The 19,828-nt window shown below is 36.7% G+C and overlaps 1 pseudogene; it reads left to right on the forward strand.

Moving 5' to 3' along the window:
- LOC124103878 (mitogen-activated protein kinase 8-like) overlaps positions 1-19,828 on the forward strand; it is a 90,617-nt pseudogene that overhangs the window by 24,440 nt on the left and 46,349 nt on the right.

A 19,828-nucleotide genomic window follows, 5' to 3' on the forward strand; every position in this document is an offset into this window, starting at 1 on the left:
TTCCGAGAGAGAGAGAGAGAGAGAGAGAGAGAGAGAGAGAGAGAGAGAGAGAGAGAGAGAGAATGAGAATAAAGGAATCTGAGCCAGTAAAAAATTATTTACTTCATTAGGATACCCAACTGATATTAAAACCTGGTTATGTCCTTACTTCTGAGACTCTGCCTTTAAAGATAATGAGATTGCTTCAAAAGATACCTCAGTTTTGTCCCCACTAGAGTAAAAAATCATTCCAAAGAACCACTGTATACGGTGGTGCCATAATCTATGTTAAAGAACCTTTTATTACAATGTTTTACTTGATGTTTATTTGGATGTCTTTTCTGAAAATATTAATATCTTTATTAAAAATTCATTAAAAATAAAATTTAAAAAAAAAGAAAATAAAGTACGGGCTGAAGGAAGGGAGAAAGGAGGGAGAAAGAAGAATACACTGAGTCCTAAGCATCATGTGGATTTAACATTTTATTAGCAAATATTAGTATGGTACTATATTAGTCTATATTTTATATAGACTATATACAACTTTATTACCCCTAGGTTTACAATTTTATTTTTTCTTGGGGTGTAATTATATATGAGGTGTATTGTAAGGTGCATGATTTTACAAGATTTGGCAAATGTGTATAGTCATGCAACAAGTACCAGAATCATGATAGAAAAGGCTCCATCACTAAAATTTTCTTGTGATCATTTGCTTTCATTTTCTTGCCTTCATTAAAGTTCAGTTAAAAAACTGGTTTACTTTCTTTCTCTATAATTTTGACTTTTCTAGAGTTTCAATGGAACTTATCAAGTATAGTGTTTTGTGTCTGGCTTCTGTCACTTAACATAAATGCTTTTGAGATTCATACATGTTAAGCATATCAATGTTTTTTCCTTCTTATTCTTGAATAGAGTTCTACCGAATGGATATACAAAAATTTTCCATTATGTGGCTAATGGACATTGAGTTTATTTTCAGTACTTGGATACTTTGAATAGAGCTATGAGTTTCTGGGTATATGTCTCTGTGTGGACTTTCGTTTTTCATTTAATTGATCTTTGGCAAATATATAGGTATGAGTGGCTCATATAGCAAGTTTGTATTTAAATTTTATTTAAAAAAACCAAACTATTTTCCAAAGTGATCATTTTACATTCTTACCAGCCATGAACGAGAACGCTAATTGTTCCATAGTCTCACAATGTTTGATTATGTTAGTCCTTTTTGGTAGCCAAACCTAGTAAATGATTATATGATGGTACCTTATTCCTTCAATATACTACTGGATTCACTAAAATTTCATTAAGAATTTTATGTCTTAAGTTCACAAGGAATATTGGTCTATGGTTTTATTTTCCTTGTAATCTTGTGGTCAGTTTCAGGATCAGTGCAACCTTAGCTTAATAGAGTCAGGAAGTGTTTGCTCCTGTGTTATTCTCTGGAGAAGATTTTGTGAGGTTACTATTATTTCTTTCTTAAATGTCTATGAAATTCACCAGTGAAGTTTCTGATCTTAGGCTTTTTTTTGTGGAAAGTTTTTTTCTTTATTTTGAATTAAATTTCTTTAATAGATACAGACTTTTTAAGTTATGTACTTTTTCTCTAGAAAGACTTGATAATTTGTGATTTTTAAGGAATGTGTCCTTTTATCTAAATTTGATAAATTTATTGACATAAGGTGTTTTTATTATATTCTCTTATTATCAATTTTAAATATATTTAAATTTTATTTTAATACTAAATTTATTTTAATTTATTCAATTAAGTTTACTTATTTTACTTATTTAATACAAAATAAATTTAATTTAATAATAAATTTTAATACATTTAAAATTTATTGACAAAGTTTTTCTTATAATATTCCCTTATTATCAGTTTAATGTATTTAGTCATTTTATATACATTTAAAATTTATTTTAAATATTAATTATATTTAATAAATACATTTATTTACTTTAAAATGACTAAATAACTATTATATTTAGTCATTTTAACATAAAATTTCATTTGTGTATTCCTAATTTGTTTGTTTTCTCTTTCCTTTTTGCTTGATCAGCTCTGCTAGAAATTGATCATTTTGTTTTAATCTTTGAAAATAACTAATTTCAGCTTTGTTAATTTTTTTCTATTTTCAGCATCCTATTTAATTTATTTATTACCTTACATTTATTACTTCTTCCTGCTACTTAGGTCGATTTAATTTTCTTTTCTTTTGCTTGTTTTTTTAAGATGAAAGTTTAGATCATTGGCTTGAAATACTTATTCTCTTTTAGTAAAAGCATTTAATGTATTATTTCACCTTTAAATATTAATTTTGCTGAGATGACAACAAACTATCATTTCATTAAAATAGTTTCTAATTTGTGTGTGTTTCTGATCTGTAGGTTCTTTAGAGCAGAGTTGTTTTCATTTTTAGATATTAGAATTTTTTCTAATTTTGTTTTAACTATTAATTTTGTTGTAGTCAGAAAATATACTGTATAAGGTTTAAACATTTTGAAATTTATGAGTTGTTATGAGGCTCAGATAGGATCCATTTTGGTAAATGCTCTCTGTGTACCTCAAAAGAATGTTCTTCTGCTGTTGTTGGGTATAGTGTTCTAAAATTCTCAATTAGGTTGTGAGCGACACTCAGGTCTTCAACATTCATGGAAGTATTTTGTATAGTTTTCCTATAAATTATTAAAAAACATGTTAGCATCTTAAAATGATGATTGTGGATCTATTTCTTCTTTAGTTACGCATGTATTTCAAAGCTCTCTTACTGGCACAGAGATATTTATAATTATGATGTACTCCTAATATATTGAATCTTTTATCATTGTCCATGGCAATGTTCTGTTTTGATGTTTATAGTATCTGATTTTTTATGCCACTCCAGTGTTCTTTAGGCTATTTTTTTATGCTTTTTCCCTTTTAGTCTGTTCCCACGTTTTTATTTGAAGTACATCTTTTGGTAGATGGCATATAGTGGGGTTTTGCACGTGTTTCTAGTCTGGAAATCCCTGCCTTTTGATTGGAATATCTGATAATTGACATGTTTATTTTATGTCTGCCATTTTTCCTATTTGACTTATATTATTCTTACTTCTTCTCTATTCTTTGTTTTCAGTTTTGGGATCACCTGTTATGTTTTAGAACTTCATATTAATTTCTTTTTTGTCTTTTCAGCTGTATTTTCTGCATTATCATCTTGGTGGTTATTCTAGGGTTTACAACATGCACCTTAAAATCAGTTCTAATCAATTCAGCGTTAATATTTTCATTGCTTTGGGAATAATATCATAACTGTTAAACAGTTTCTCAGTGCTATTTTATCATATCTTAGATCAAAATACAGTATTATTATTTTTGTGTTAAATATTATTTCCTTCAAAGTAAATAAGAGAAAAGGAAATATCTATCTCTCTACTTATCTATCTTTCTATCATCTCCCAGTTTTTTGTGTTTACCACACATTTTTCTTCTGGAGCTTTTCATCTTGTTGATCTGAGGAGTTGCATTTAAGAGCATTGTCTTTCAGACTTCTCCTACTGACTCTTTTCCCTTCTGTTAAGGATGAATCCACTCAATTTTTATTTGGAAATGTCTTTATTTTTCTTTCAATATGAAGAATGGCTTTAATGGATATAGAGTTCTTGATCCAGTGTTTTCTTTAGCACTTCGAATGTTCCATTTCAATTTCTTCTGGCTTTTGTAGTTTTTGAGACGTTAGTCATGAATTTTATTGCAGCTTTCCTGTATGTAATATATATTTCTCTGGTTGCTTTAAATATTTACTTTTTTATCTTTGGCTTTCAGAAGTTTGACTATGCTATGTCTAGGGGTGATTGTTTGTTTATTCTGATGGAGATTCTTGAATTTATAAATTAATGTTTTCCAATCCATTTGGAAAGCTTTCAGACATCATATACAACTTTTTATGTTTCTGGGGTTTTCATTATACATATTTGGACCACTTCATGTTATTCCCAGAGCTTTCGGAAGTATTGTTACTTTATTTTTTATTTTTATTTTTTTTAATTTTAATTTTTTATTGTTGGTTGTTCAAAACATTACAAATTTCTTGACATATCATATTCCACACTTTGATTCAAGTGGGTTATGAACTCCCACCTTCACCCCATACACAGATTGCAGAATCACATCAGTTACACATCCATTGATTTACATATTGCCATACTAGTGTCTGTTGTGCTCCGCTGCCTTTCCCATCCTCCCCCCTCCCCCTCCCCACCTCTCCCCTCCCCTCCCCTCCTCTCTCTCTACCCCCTCCACTGTATAACCCTGAGGGTCTCCTTCCATTTCCATGCAATTTCCCTTCTCTCTCCCTTTCCCTCCCACCTCTCATCCCTGTTAAACGTTAATCTTCTTCTCCTGCTCTTCGTCCCTACTCTGATCTTAGTTACTCTCCTTATATCAAAGAAGACATTTGGCATTTGTTTTTTAGGGATTGGCTAGCTTCACTTAGCATAATCTGCTCTAATGCCATTCATTTCCCTGCAAATTCTATGATTTTGTCACTTTATTATTTAACATTTTTCTTTTTTTTAGCTAAGGCGATTTTTATGAATCTATCTTCAGTTATGCTGTAATTTTCCCTCTCATTTTGTTTCTGATCTTCAGCTCATTTAGTTATTGTTAATATTATTTACTTTTCAGCTTCATGATATACTATTTATTTATTTATTTATTTATTTGATGGTGCTGCGGTGAAATCCAGGGCCTTGTGTATGTCGGGCAAATACTCTACCATTGAACTATACCCCCAGGCCATATAATATGCTTTTGAAAAAATAATTTGTATTTTTCTGCAGAAATTACCAATCAAGTATTTTATTTAAATCCATCATATTTTCTCTTACTGCTATGTTAGAAAATGGTCTGTCTTCTTCAAAACTCTTACTGAACTTTGATTGCCATTCTTGGCAGTGTTGGGAGGGGGGCTTCAGGAAGTGATTATGTTACTAAGAAGAATCAATGCCTTTCTTGAGATGGTGAGTTAGTTATCATGAGAGTGGATTGTCAGTGAGTCAAGCCCCTCTTGATCTCTCTTCTGCACGTGCCTGTGTCTGGCTTCTATTATGAAGCAGCATGAGACCCTCACCAGATGTTGGCCAGCCAATCTTGTACTCCTCAACCTATTTCCTTTTAAAAAGTATCTAGTGTCAGGTATTCTGTAATAGTGACAAATAATAGGCTCTCTTCTTATGCTGGCGATTGAATTTAGCACCATGTACATGTTAAGCACATTTTCTACCACTAAACCACACTCCCATCCCCCAAGGGAGCCATTGTACCTGAACTCTCTGGTTATCACCATGTTTGCAAAAGGTTTTCAGCCATCTGAGGATTTTGACACCATTCGGCCCATCCTCTCTGTTCCTCCTGCCCACGTGCCTCCTCCTCTCCCCCAGTTCCACCAGTGTCCACCTACCTCCAGCTCTGTGCTCAGCGTCTTCAACCCAGGCAGCTTCAGCTTTCTGCAGCAAATCTGCATGTGTTTTGTGAATGCCCTCAGTTAAGAAGAGCTTCAAATGCAGAATTCTGATTTTTGTTTCAACTTAAAAAATAAAAATCTTTATGGCCTCTGACAACTTGTTTTCCATCAAGGCTTTCAATATAGTTTACTTGCTAGCCTGGAATTTGGACAGCTTCTGCTGTGAGTTCTTGTCTGACTCTTTCTGAGACTATATACCTGCTCAGATTCCTTCCTTTACATTTCTACTTGCTTTCCAAGTCTGAACTCCATCTCTGGCACCTTTAGCTAATGAGGATATTGTTTTTTTCTTGTCAAAGTTTAGCAAGCCATAGCCATACAGGCAGGTCAGGGCTGTGATTTGGATAGCCACAGACTCAAATGTCCTAACTTTTCCGGTTGCAGTTTTTAAAAATTAAACTTTCCTCTTGTTTTTGTTTATGTTTGGAAGTGTTCCAGGATCTTCTAATCATCTTGACTTAAACTTTGTCCATTATGTACATTTCTCTATGGGGCTTCACGTGATTATTTCAATCTTCTATCATCGCTGGAATTTGATCCACATCTTTATAAAAATATTTTAGAATAAATTATAGACATCATTAGCTTAATTTCTAAGAATTAAAATGAAGCTGCCAAATGAGGAAATTTCTTAAAGTATCCATGAAATCAGTATACTACTTAGTAAAATTAACAATGAAATCTTATTATCTCCTAATACCTAGTTCCTGTTTGATTTCCCCAGTTGAGCCAAAATTCAAAAAGGTCTACAGACTTTGATTGCTATGTTTTTTATGTCTCTTTTAATTTGAAGTTGCTTCCTCCCTACTTCTTCTTCTTTTAATGACCTTGACTTATTGAAAGAAACAGGCTAGCTTTTCTGTGGAGTGTGTCAATTCCCAGATTTATCTGCTATTGTTTAACTTAACTTTATCTGTGGAATTTCCTACAATGTCCAGGTTAGAAACTACATTTTGATTGGAAACATACTAAACATTATTGGCAAAAATACATCCCATTTATTGTATATCATACAAAAAATATGAACTTCATGATGCATTATTTTTTCTTTAACTTTTTTAAATTGGTGCATTATAATTGTATATAATAGTGGGACTCATTGTGCCATATTTGTACATGCTCCTAACATAATTTGATCAATCCCCAGTACCTTCCCTTTCCCTCCACTCCTTCCTCCTGCTGATTTGCTTTCTCTACTGATCTCTATGATATTATTATCATTATTTTAATTAGTGTACTATAATTATATGTACACACATACACACACATATATTGTGGTATATTTGCATATGGACATAGCTTAATTTGGTAGATTTTGCTCCCCACTTTATGATCCCTGTCTCAGGACACTCATAGTCTGGTTGTGCTACTCTTAGCATGATCAGGGAGTTCAAGGTGGTCTTCAATTTCCTTCCTTTTAGACTCTTTCTCCAGGAAACCATTTGATTTTAACCCAACTGGGAGAATCCCTATCTCACCTAGATCTGATGTTTTCATGTTAGAAACACATTTCTCCCTCAAGATTTTGTAATTGATGCCATGTTTAAACTGAGAACTGACCTTCAAATTCTTTCTAACTCTCACTGAATTCACAAGAGGTATCTGAATGGAAGTGGATTGCCTCCGTCATCTGAGGTATATAGCAACTCACTGCCCAGTGTCCTCAGTTTCTCTGTTCTTATCTCTTCTGTAGCTCTGCTTTATATGTCTCTGGCTTGTAAAAAAATCAGTCATTATCATGCTGATAATGTGCCATTTATTTTTTTTAAATTTGATTAATATAAACAGCTACAGTGAAAACATTCAAAACAATTAAAAATATTCATTTAGGACTGGAATTACTGAATCAGTTCTGTTGACCTAGTATTCATTATGTGTAGGATTCTTGAATCACAGAAACTTTTTTTTTATATATTAAGCAGCTCAAGTCAGTTCCCATATATTAGATTATATCAACTTGATTAAATTTCCTTTTATATATCTCAACTGGCAGTCATTTCCATGGGCAAAATAAAGACCTTTGAATTATCTTCTTATTTGATTAGGGCATGTTGTATTTTTAAAACCTCTTTCTCCCTCTTTTCTAAATCAAGATTTAGTCATCTTAATTAGAAGTGGTAGGCCCTACAGCCAAATTTTAAATCAAGCCAACAGCCCCAGTTTTTGAAATGGCAGTGGACATTGGTCTGAGGAGACCTTCCTTATTACCATTGGCTTTGGCAGAAGGAAGCAAAGCAATTACTATCACGGAGTAATTTAATACTGTTTTATTAAGCAGGGTCTTTCATCTTGGTAAGGAGATCTGGGATTCATGAGGATGTCCATTTCCTGTGAAATACTATCCCATTTACATAGATTAATCCACAATATACAGTTATATTATAAAAACATAAAGGTATAAAGATGAACTCAAATCTGAGTAGAGAACAAATATAAAAATTTATTAGCTTTAAAAATTATGATACTATGAATTTGATAGTTAGATGTACTTTTCCTTTTTTGTACCTGAGCTAATGTTCTGTTTTTTTTTTTTTTTTTTTTTTTGGTAATGTCAGTTTCTTGACATGTTAGAACAGAGAAGATAAATTAAAACTGGTCCTGAATAGAGTTTAAGTCATGCAGATAGATTTAATTGTATAGAGAGATGCTTGTTTTTAAGCAGTAATTATTTGGTGTTTAAATGACATTCTCTGTTCAGTAAGTTTCCTGAAGAAATGGCATTTGGGCATTTTAGGATTTATATGAAAGGCAATATTTTTCTGTATTGTTTTCTATGTAATAGAAACATAAACCTTTTCTCACATTTCTTTTAATACCAACTATTATTTCTCCCAAAGGGAAACAAAAACATTAAATCACAGAGAAATGAAAGGATTTTCTTCTAAAACTAGATAAATATGTTTGTAATTTAATTACATATTTATTTTGTTTTTATACCTGAGGAGTCTTTTATTCCTATGGATCAGAGAATTTGTGTTATTTCATGTTTTCTGCATTGTTTGGTCTATTTTTCATAAGTACATACACAATACATTTGCTGCATAGTGTTTAAGGCACAAAGTCATGTCCATTTGGTTTTCTGATTTTCAAATAGTATTTGGTTCACATCTCACTTAACCACACACAGCGTTTTCAGTCCTTGGAATCATTCTTTCCCCACATTCAGGGAGGTATACTTTGGTGTAAATAGAAGAGTCCCACTTTCATTCTTTCCTGGTTTTTTCCAGTGAATTGTTTAGATACAGGTAGAAGAAGTGGTTCCATTACTATGGTCAACTCCACCTCAGCTTGCTGACCATCACCAGATGGGTTAAAACTTTCTTTCCCCCACCCTACTTAGGAGTTCTGGCTATCAGTAGTAGCAATGGAGATGGCTGTCAGGAAACCGTTTTTGTTGTTGTTGGATCTAGAGAGCCTCTCTTTAGAGCGCTCATGTTTTTCCAAGACCCACAGTGGAACTCAAGACTTCACATTTTGGTAGATTATTTTCATGAGCACCATGAAATAAATGTCTGTCTAGTCTTGTCCATCTCCTTCACCAGGAAAGCAGAAGGGAGCACTTCTTCCTTAGTAGTTTTCTGATGTCTTGGAAATACACTATTGTTGTGCTTTGGCAAAACAAAGATATTTTTCATTTTTCTAGTGATTTCAGTCCTCACTGCCTGGCCATGGTGTCTACATGGGGCCACCAGATTGTTGGTAAACAGAACAGACCCAAGTGGCCAGATATGGGATCTGGTCCCTTCACTTGGCATATAGTTCTGAGTACTCTCCAAAGCTATGGAATAGTCGCAATCCTTTTTTTCAAGATCATTTTGCTCCAGTTTTAGGAACTATAATACATGTGGTGGGAGATTATGCTTAGAAGGATCCGCAGCAATCAGCAGGGAAATTTCTACTATATAACAAGCAAATTTGCTCCAAACATGTTACACCTTTCTTTAAACAAAACTGAAACAAATTTAAATGGATGTTCACTCATCAAGGCTGTCATGAAATTAAATCTTTGTTATTTGGTGGCCCACTTTTTCCAGTTTCCTCAGGATGATACAGGATCCAGAGAACTTGCTTAGTCTAGAGGAGAGTTTCTCAATCTTGACATCACTGCCATTTTAGACCAGATAATTTTATTTTGTTTTATTTATTTTTGATTTTTTTTGTGGGAAATGCCCTGTTCATGGTAGGATGTTTGGCAGAAATCCTAGCCTCTATTCTAGATGCCAGAAGTGCGAGCCACATTCCATATGTATGATCTGGGTGCTTAAGTGTGGAAGATGGAACTCTTCTTCACCATTTGGGACACAGAAAATTGTCTCTAGGCATTGACAAAAACCCCATCAGGAGGTAGTTGCTTCTGGTGGAGAATGACGGCTTTAGTACAATTGGGAAGGGAAGGGATCTAGTTTTATCCCAAGTTTCCATGGCTGCTTCTTGCTTTTGGCACTGACAATGTCTTCTTGTTGTCTGAAGGCTGTGCCTCCACTTCCCTTTTGCCCAGTTTTGAGGATTTGTACCACAGGTCCCAGCAAAAGTAATTGCTGCCTAAACTCTTCAGCACTCACACAGTGGTCTGTCTTAAGGCTCTTATAAGCCTTGAGGTGCTATGTACCCAGGGTACCATCCTCCTTGAGAAATCTCATCTCTACTGTTTGGGGTTCCACCTTTTTTGAATTCAGATCTTTTCAAACTCAATTCTACATCTCTCCTTATCTTAAAAAACTCATACAATGCTGTCATGAAACTGGTTTAAGAGCAATTATTAATTGGGAAAAGTGGATCCATACTCACAGAACAAAAAGTCATGGTTTTCTTGTCAGCACCCAACATGGAAAAATTATAGTCTACTTGTCCTGTTTCTCTTGCTTACTCATTCCCTCCCCCTTCCCTCTCTCCCTCCATACCTCCTTCCCTCCCTCCCTCCCTCCCTCCCTCCCTTCCTTTCTTCCTTCTGTACTTTCTTTTTTTCCCCTCTTACTATTCCCCATTTCCTCTCCCTCCCTGGATTCTCTGACATTTGACTCATTCTCTTTATTCTAGCATCCCTTCTCTTTCTTCTTCAAAGATAGCAGGTCTGAGCACAGAAAAATTTGACTATATGGGAAAGAATGGGAACCGTATATACCCCGCCTCTCTGTTGATTCACAGGAGTGTTAAGATAGAGGTTGAAAGTCACACACATTTTCCTAAGGAGAAAAAGGCTGTATGTGTTTGTATGGGACCCCAGACCACTTTTTTTTTCTTCTGAGTACAAAATGTAATGTTGCAAAGATTTACAATGCCAGTAAAATGGTTTTCTTCTTTATTTTTTCAGGATCATTTGGTTTCTGTTCTTCAGCTGGCAGAAAACCCTGTCTGAACCTTGAAGTCAAGAGCTCTGGCTTACCTCCAAGGGCTAAGAGGGAGCAGGTTAATGAGAGCAATGTACAGTTTAGTGGAAATATTTTGCCACGGGAGGGGTGGCTACTATCATTTTTTGGAACATTAAAAAAAAAAAAAACCTTTTGAATCAGCATGAAGAATGGGCCAAGATTGAGGCTCATCCATAAATGTAAGATGGAAAAATTCTGGCAGTTTCCAAAGCTGGAAAATCACCAATTTCCCTTTTCCTTATTAACAACAGGAGGCTTATTTAGCCCTTGCATAATATAGTGATCACCTTCTCAGCCCTTTCCCAAATCTAAGTTCCAGATCACCATTTTGGAACTAGTCTCCAAATTGCCTCACCCAGGACCACCCCCCCCATGGGCTCTCAGGGCATTGTTGATACAGTCCTGCCGGCTGCCTGTCCTCTGACTCTCTCCTCCCTGGTCTGACCATGGGCATTGGGCATTGGCCACAGAAGGGCCCCCACTGCTGTAGGACTGGATGCTCCAGGCCTACGTTTCCCTAAGGTGTGCCCTGGTGATGAAGTCAGTCTTCCAGGGTGGGTGAAAAAGGCTATGGGCTTTGAGTCAGGCTCTTACTGGGCATTCAACAAATGGTCATCCATTTGGGGTAGTCTGTAATGGGGGGAAATGACTCCAAGCTTACCTTCCATATGCTTTGATTTTTTGTTCAGTTCATTTGGATCCTTTCTAGGTAGTGATCTGGCATAACTCATAGAGAAGTTGTACTTCACCTCAATGCCATGGTGACATCTGCTCTGAATTATGTGCCCCCAAAGACTGAATCTGGCTGTACTGGAGCTCTTGATCTCATCCTTACCTTGATCACTGCTGAAGGGCAATTTGACTCCTATGCTTACTTTTGCTGATGCTCAACAGCCTGCGCAGCCTGTCAGGTAACTTTCACCCAAATTCATAAGCCAATAATATCTCAAATGATGTTGCCACGTGTAAAAACAATTTAAGTTAACTCATACTACACTCAGGTATGGAAAGAAAATACAGCTACAGAAACATTTTCAGTAAAATATTCCAGATATGTGGAGGCAAAGATATGAAGGAGACTATGGTGAACATAAATACACCTAAGAAATTAAATAACATTGATCCTTGAGGTTTCTCTACTCCCTGTCCTGTGTACTTCACCCCCATTTTATTTCTCTCTCTGCTATCACAATTAACTACCCCCTCTGAATTTGACTGAATCATTCCATATTCTCTATATTTCTTTACATTTAACTTCATATTTATAGAGTTTGAATGGTAGTCAAGCTTGGTAGTTGTTATAGTTTGGATCTAAAAATGTCCCCCAAAGAGTTTGTGTATTAGGCAATGCAAGAAGGTTCAGAAGGGAAATGATTAGGTTGTGAGAGTTGTAACCTAATCAGTGGATTAATCCATTTGATTGATTAATAATTTGAATGGGCCACTGGGTTGTGACTATGGACAGGTGGGGCATGGCTAGAAGAAGTAAGTCACTGGGGGAGTATCCTGGGCTACATATGTTTTGGTCCCTTCTTCCCTATCTCTCTGTTCTCTGCCTGCCATGAGCTAAGCATCTTTTCTACACCATTCTTGTTTTTTTTTGGGGGGGATGGGGGGGAGGTGTACCGGGGATTGAAATTGGGGCACTCAACCACTGAATCACATCCCCAGCCCTATTTGTGTGTGTGAGGCTGGCTTTGAACTTGCGGTTCTCCTGACTCAGCCTCCCAAACTTCTGGGATTACAGGTGTGCACCACCATGCCTAGCTTCTACACCATTGTGCCAAAATGTTCTGTGTCGCCTTAGAGCCAAAGCAATGGAATCACCAACTATGGTCTGAACCTCTGAAACAATGAGCCCCAATAAACTCTTCCTCCTCTAAATTGTCCTTGTGGGTATTTTGGTCACCGTGACAAAAAGCTGATGAGTACAGTAGTTAAGAGCATAGATTCTGAACCAGACAGCGTGGAATTGAATCCTGGGGTATATGTACTACATGTGTTGTCTGTAGAAGTTATTTAACACCTTCACCTATACTTCAGTTTTTTTTTTTTTTTAATCTGTAAAATGAGGATACTATTACTGTCAACTAGTTAAAGCTATGAAGAGTAGTTCATTTAGTATATGTAAGATCTTAGAATAGTACCTGGTGCCTAGGAAGCTCCACATTAAATGTTTGCAGTTATTATTATCTTAAAAAATTTTGCATGTTTTGAACTTCATATAAATAATATCATGATATATAACTGTGTATCTTTTTGTAGCTTAATCTGCTTAATTTTATGTTTGTAACATTCATTTATTAATATGTACAACTTTATTTTATGGTTTTTCATTGTGTGATTTTACTCCAATTTTTGATCCATTCTCTTATTGAAGGACATTTGGGCCATCTTCACATTTTTGCAATAGCAATTCTTCTATAAATGCTCTTTTATGTGTCTTTTTTATGCTCAGAAGCAAGATTTTTTTCCCTAGGGCTTTTACACAGCAAAAGAATTTGTGAGTCTTAGTTTATTAAGTAATGAATAAATGTTTTCATAGTCCAGCTTCCCCAGCCCCATGAAACACATAATCTCTGTATATAATGGAGACATTTTAGCTTGTTGATTCGTGGTAAGCTGGTCTCTTTTGGTTTAAATGGTGTATTTTGGTATGATTATTTCAGGATAGATGCTAAACGTTCAATTTCTCTTCCTTCCCCCATCTCTTGCGAAGGTGACCTTTAGGGCTTCCTGGTCCTGTGGTGGTTTGGGGGGAGGCAAACCCCTCAGCCTCCCCATTGGACCTTTTGCTCTCCGTGGGGCCTTTCTGACTGCTGGGTCTCTCTCTGAGCTTGCTTCCACTACTGGATATTGTGGTTTGATAGTTTTTATTGATTATGAAGTTGTCACTTATTGAAACTTATTTGTTCTAATCTCAGATCTCTACTGTTTCCTAAGGTATGCCCTGGTGATGAAATTGCTTTTGCTGGTACATTTAATAACTCTGCAGTCCCCACGCCACACTCAGGCAAATGGAGACTTCTGGGGTTTTTGTAGGAACTGGGCAGGCTAGGGGGAGAGGCAGGAGCACTTCTGTGGTTCAGAGAACTACTGCTTACCTGTGTGAGGGTGCACGTGGTTGCTCAAGGGGATTTTTCTATACTCCCTCCCCCATACACACAAGGTTGGAAGGCATCCCATTGATGACCTCTGGTTTCTTCTAACTCTCTGGATGCTTCTATTATGGCTTTCTTTGAGGTTCTATCCCAAGAAGGGGAAAATATTCATATTTGACTTCTCAATTTTATCATTTTCTGCTGTTTATAACTTTGAATTCCTCCTTCTTTTCCTCTTTGGAAAGGGCTTCCTATGGCCTGTCTTCTTTATTCTGATGGGCATTTACCTTGCCCCCTTCTATTTGGCCCAAATAGATGTCAGAGTGTAGAAAGAGAAAAGCTGCTCCAAGGTTAAAGAACACAGAAATGAGTTAATCACAACATTGAACCTACTATGCAAATGCCAGAACATACCTTTATTTATTATGATTTTTTTTTTTACTTTTTATTTTTGGTACCAGGGGTTGAACTTGGGGTGTTTAACCACTGAACTTCATCCCCGTCCCTTTTTATTTTAGGATGGGTTCTTGCTGAGTTGCTGAGGGCTTGGTTAAGTTGCTGAGCCTGGTCTTGAACTTGCAATCCTCCTAACTCAGCCTCCCCCGCTGCTGGATTATTAGCATGTGCCACCATGTCCAGCTTCAGAAGATACTTTAAATAAGTACAACAGTACTCCTCAGAAAAATAGGACTGGAAATTTTAATTTGAATGTGTTTGGGAAATAGAAACATGTGATTGCTGTAATTTTTATTCATTATGGGACTGTGAGATACTTTTGGGAAACTGAGGGGCCACAAATATAGCTTCATTGAGTAATTATTTTATATACAACAAGGAGAGCTTCTAGCAGCCAGATATCTTCAGTCTAGAGGTATCTGTGCTGCAGGACATAGCATCAGAGATTACTGGAAGCAATGGAGGACTGGGTGTCACAAACCTCAGGGTGGCTGGTAGAGAAAGTCAGATGCATGGCAGAGGCATGGCCCTGTTTTCCCTGTGGCCATCAGAACAGGTGCCATCATTCGCCGATGGGATCTATCACCATTGCACACGGACAGCAGGTGCTGCTTCAGGCAGATCTCTGCTATGATCGCTGTGCCAATGATTTATATGCCTCTCAGAATAAGATATTTCATGTCTTTTGCCTCATAATCATAGGCTAAAGGAATTAAGGGAGAGGGAGAAGTCAAGGTGACCGTTTCAGGCAGTCATTATCTTACTCATTAACAAAAAATGCCTATAAACTTGCTAATATTATTATAGGCTAGTTAGTTTAAGCAATTGCTACATTTCAGCGGTGCCTGGGGCAAAGGGCTATATATCCCCTTGTATCTGCATGTGGCTGCTCTCACAGAGTATCAATGAATTGATTCAGGTGTGGTAAATGAGAAGGCCATTCAGAGTATTCCATGGCAGAAGCAATTTCACGAGAAGAGACCAGAAAGCTAACCGAGGAAGCACTTTGGTCTTTGTGAAAACCTACTCTTAAGGTATTACTTATGGGAAAAAAGCATTAGGATCTAACATTCAGAAACGAAGGAGGAGTCTAGCTGCTTGCAGGAAAGGCACAGGTTAATTAAAGATTCAACATTTTCACCTCCGAGTGCAGGATAATGTTAGCGAACCAAGTGCCAATTTCATAGACTGGGCTTGATGATTTGATGATGAGTCATCCTGGGGTTTTTACCAGTTGGGAGATAACAGAAGAGAGAAATAAAGGTAGTTGGAAAGGAAGGAAACAAAAGCTATCTCTGCAAGACATTTTAACTCTTTCTCACTCTAACAAAATTGCATGAATTTCTGGAAATAAGCAGATGCTGTTAAGTTGAAGGTCCTATCAAAAGTTTTCGTGTATATTTATGTATGTAAAAAAAATGTATCTTACAAAATCATAAAGGAAAAGTTCCAGTGGATGCATTAAAATAGATAATTAAAACATGCTCAAATAGTTTTAAAGGGGCAGATAAGGAAGAAAGAAGTAATAAAAACCATTGAGGACAAAAAGATAACTAACAAATCCAAACCTCTCTCTCTCTCTCTGAAGCACACACACAAAACACACACACACACACAAACGGCATTGTTTCCTACTTAATTTGACAAGTGGTTTTGGCCATGTTTCCTAACCTGTTAACATTCCATTTCCATATTTATAAAGCTAAGTTCGTATTGCTGGCTCTTTATCTTGCTGAAGGGTTAGGAGGGTTAATGGACTCTTACATGGGTCCTGAATATCAACCTTCCAAAGTGCAGACTCAAATTCCATCTTCCACACCAGACCATAAAAATCTACTCTATGAAAATGAGGGGGAGGGAGGCTACATTTTCTCCTCTAGCATTTGCACATGTCACCCATGACACTTAGCTCTGTTACTGAGGATCCTTTCCTGTGCTGTAACTCTCCTCTGCTTTTCTGAGAATTGGGCTTTGGAATTGGGAACTGATGTGTATTCTACTAGTTGGTGTTGACAGATTTTTATTATATTGACATCAGAGAATATTTTAGCAGCGTGCATGTGAGAAGGCAAGCAAGACAGAGAAAGAATAATGTGCTGGAGTGTTAAGACAGCAGTGCATACCCAGGAATATACAGTGTGCAGAAGCAGCACAGGACCAGGGGCAATACTGTACAGAAGAATACAAGTCCCCAGTGAGAAATCTGAATCCATGTGATTAGCATCAGTAGGAGTAAAACAAATGATCTTTTCAAAGGAGAGGTAGCCAGAAATTTCCCATTGTTTCCTCTATGCATTCCCTGCTGATCCTTTATCAGTTTTCTTTCCCTGGGTCTGGAAGGTTCTGGGGGCTGATGGTTGTCAGCAGACTGCTCTCCTCTCTTCTTCTGCTCCCCACAATGGTACTAAAGGGCTCCAGTTATGAAAAGCAGACTCTTCTTGGGGAAGAGCTAAATAATTTTCAAGGGGACCTAAAATAATTCAGTTCAGCAAAATACCGTTATGATTGGCCAGCTTAAAAAAAAAATGCTGCTGAGCTGGCTATAATTCAACTGCCTCCTTTAACAGCTCTGCCATTTAAATTGCATTTGAACACTGAAAACAAATATGCTTCTGTTGTACGTCTGCAATCTTTAATAGAGCTTCAAAGTTCCAGAGGAAAATACTGCATTGCAGTTCTCCTGTGTTTGCAGCGATTCTCTGTTGGCATGTGGCTGCAGAGGAGGGGCCCCCACAAAGGCAGCCTGTTTTCAGCTCAACTCAGCAGATCCCTCAGCTCCAGAATATAATGAGAAAAGTATCCTCGGCTTGCTTGGGGGCACAGGAGGCTGGGGAGAGAAGGCTAGATATGCAGGTACTAATTAAACAGGTTTCGTTATCTTCGTTATTTATTTAAAGAATTGTTAGACAATAAATGTATTGTCTGCTTGTCAGACAATACATTTTCTTTAAATAGCTAGGCCTTTTTTTTTTTTGAATTCTGGAAAATTTATGAAGCAGATTCAAGATGACAGATATATCCTGGCCGTTTTCACAAGACTTGCTTAATTTTAACCATAGCAGATGGACATCCCATGTCTTGCCCATCACCGACTGGCCGAAGAAAGGCTGAGCAAGCTGAGTTAAATTTGGGTGAAAGATTTATAAGATGATGATGTTCATTCATTCACTCACTCACGTATGCATGCATTCATTGCATATTTCTACCATATTCTCGGTTTGAGAGCTGCAGGAGTGATAAACAAGACCCAAGTTGTCAATGTCAGGAGTCGCTTTCTAATCTCTGCCACCTAGCAGTTCTCAAGGATGATTAGAGGTCTCCTCAATCTCTCCCCTTCCTTTGCTTTCCAGGACCCCCAGTGTTTTAGTCCTGCCAATGTTGTTTTAGGTCACTTTTCTTTAAATTTCAGATGCTAATTCCGTTTGTTAAGTAGGGAAGTATACTTGAAACATACATATATCCCTTTTGCCAAAACTGGTTTGTGATTTAGGTAATATTACTACCTCGTTAAACCACAAAGGTAAAGTGACTTGCTTGAAGGTCATTCAGCTAGTGAGTAGCAGAGCAGATGACAACTGCTAATTGTGTATTTCCAGTCCCCAAGGTGGTATGATAAGAGCTCACCTTGGCTTAGAAAAAGCAGAACACAAACAGCAACTTCTGGCTGGGATCCTTAAAGGCAAATCAGAAGTCAGCTAGAGATGGATTATTTTACCCTTTGAACTCACTTCTGAAGATCCTTTCAGTCTTTCTGTGGCACAGGTTGAGTATCCCTTATCTGAAATACTTGGGACCAGAAGTAGTTTTTTTGTTTGTTTTAGATTTGGGAATAATTGCATAGACATATTGAGACATCTTGGGAGAGAGATGGGACTGAAGTCTAAATTCAATATTCATTAATGTTTCTTGCATACCTTATGTACCATAGTCTGAAGATAATAAATTTTATATAATATTTTTCATGCACCTGAGTTTTGGCTATAATGTATCACATGAGGTCAGGTGTGGAATTTTCCAGTTGTTGGCATCATAAAAAGTTTCTGATTTTGCATTTTAGATTTCAGACTTTGGGATTAGAAAAAAAAGTTTCTGATTTTGCATTTTAGATTTCAGACTTTTGGATTAGAAATGTTCAAACAGTAGTAATTTTGGCTCATGGATGCTTAACTGCACTAAAGATGTAATTTGCCAAAGGTTTGCCTTTTCTTTCTGTTTCCTGCCTTCAGTGAATCTTGTTATCAGTTGCCCTTATTATTGAGTGTTGTTTATTTTAAATAGTTGTGATGATTTCCTCCTGAAAAAAATCCACCTGCAATTTTGTTTTAGCTACGCAGAGAACTCCTCTTTAATGGTATAAAGAGAATCACAAAAAAATTTTTTTACTGTATGAGACTTGTGTTTTTTCACAACATGTGGCTTCTAAAAATCTGGCCTTGAGTTTAAACAGACAGGCCTTGGCTATTAATCCAAAAGCAGGTTTGTCTGGGAAAAACTGTTTTGCAGCTGAGAGCAGTTTGAAAGGGGCTCTTGGTGAGCTTTTGTTCTTGCCTGTTTAACAGCTTAAGGTTTAGAGAAGCCTATGTGAGTTCACCTTTTGCATTTGAGTCCAAAAACTGAATCCATTAAAGGGCTCTCTTGAGCCTGCAGTGAATTTCATTGCTCCTAGGAGGACGCTCCAGGCTCACTTAACTGGTTTGAAATCTCATGGCCTCAGGCTTCACCGTCTTTATTTGGAGGAGGATGGGAATGGGGAATTAGTTCAAAAGCCACAACCACTTTTTCCCTTTTGTCTCTAATGTCTGTTGTTCAGCAGCAGTTCCACACTACTTGCTATATTTTAAGAACTATTCCAGAGGACCTAGGTCATAGCAGTTAGTTAGTTAGTTAGTCATTCTATCACTATCACCTTTTCTCTTACTTCTCATATTTGCAAGTATGTAATCCATATGTATGTGGTTTGGAAATTTGGGGAATGCAAAAATACTACACTCCTCTCCATGAATTTTTATTTGTTTTTGTTTGTGATTTTTGGAGAGAGAAAGAGAACGAAAATAGTGAATATAGAGAACAGAGGAAAGGTGGGGCTTTAAGGCTAGATCATGTGGAAGATAATTGTAACTTCTACAGAAGGGTGGAGAGTTAGGAGACAGGATATATCCATGGAGGTTGATGTGTGTGGTTGCTTAACTGCTCAGAAATGTTATTTTTTCCCCCTATTGATTCATAGTTGTTATAGTTTGGATATGAGGTATCCCCCTAAAGCTCATGTGTGATACAATGTAAGAAGTTTCAGAGGAGAAATGATCGGATTGTGAGAATCTTAAACCAATCAGTGAATTGGGGGTGTGGTTATGGGGGTATATATTTTGTATATGGAGCGAGAGTCTCTCCCTCTCTGCTTCCTGATGTGAGCTGCTTC

Source organism: Marmota monax, unplaced genomic scaffold (genome assembly GCF_021218885.2).
Source record: "Marmota monax isolate L192 unplaced genomic scaffold, Marmota_monax_Labrador192_F-V1.1 WCK01_AAM20220418_F8-fsc00063, whole genome shotgun sequence".
Classification (NCBI taxonomy): Eukaryota; Metazoa; Chordata; class Mammalia; order Rodentia; family Sciuridae; genus Marmota; species Marmota monax.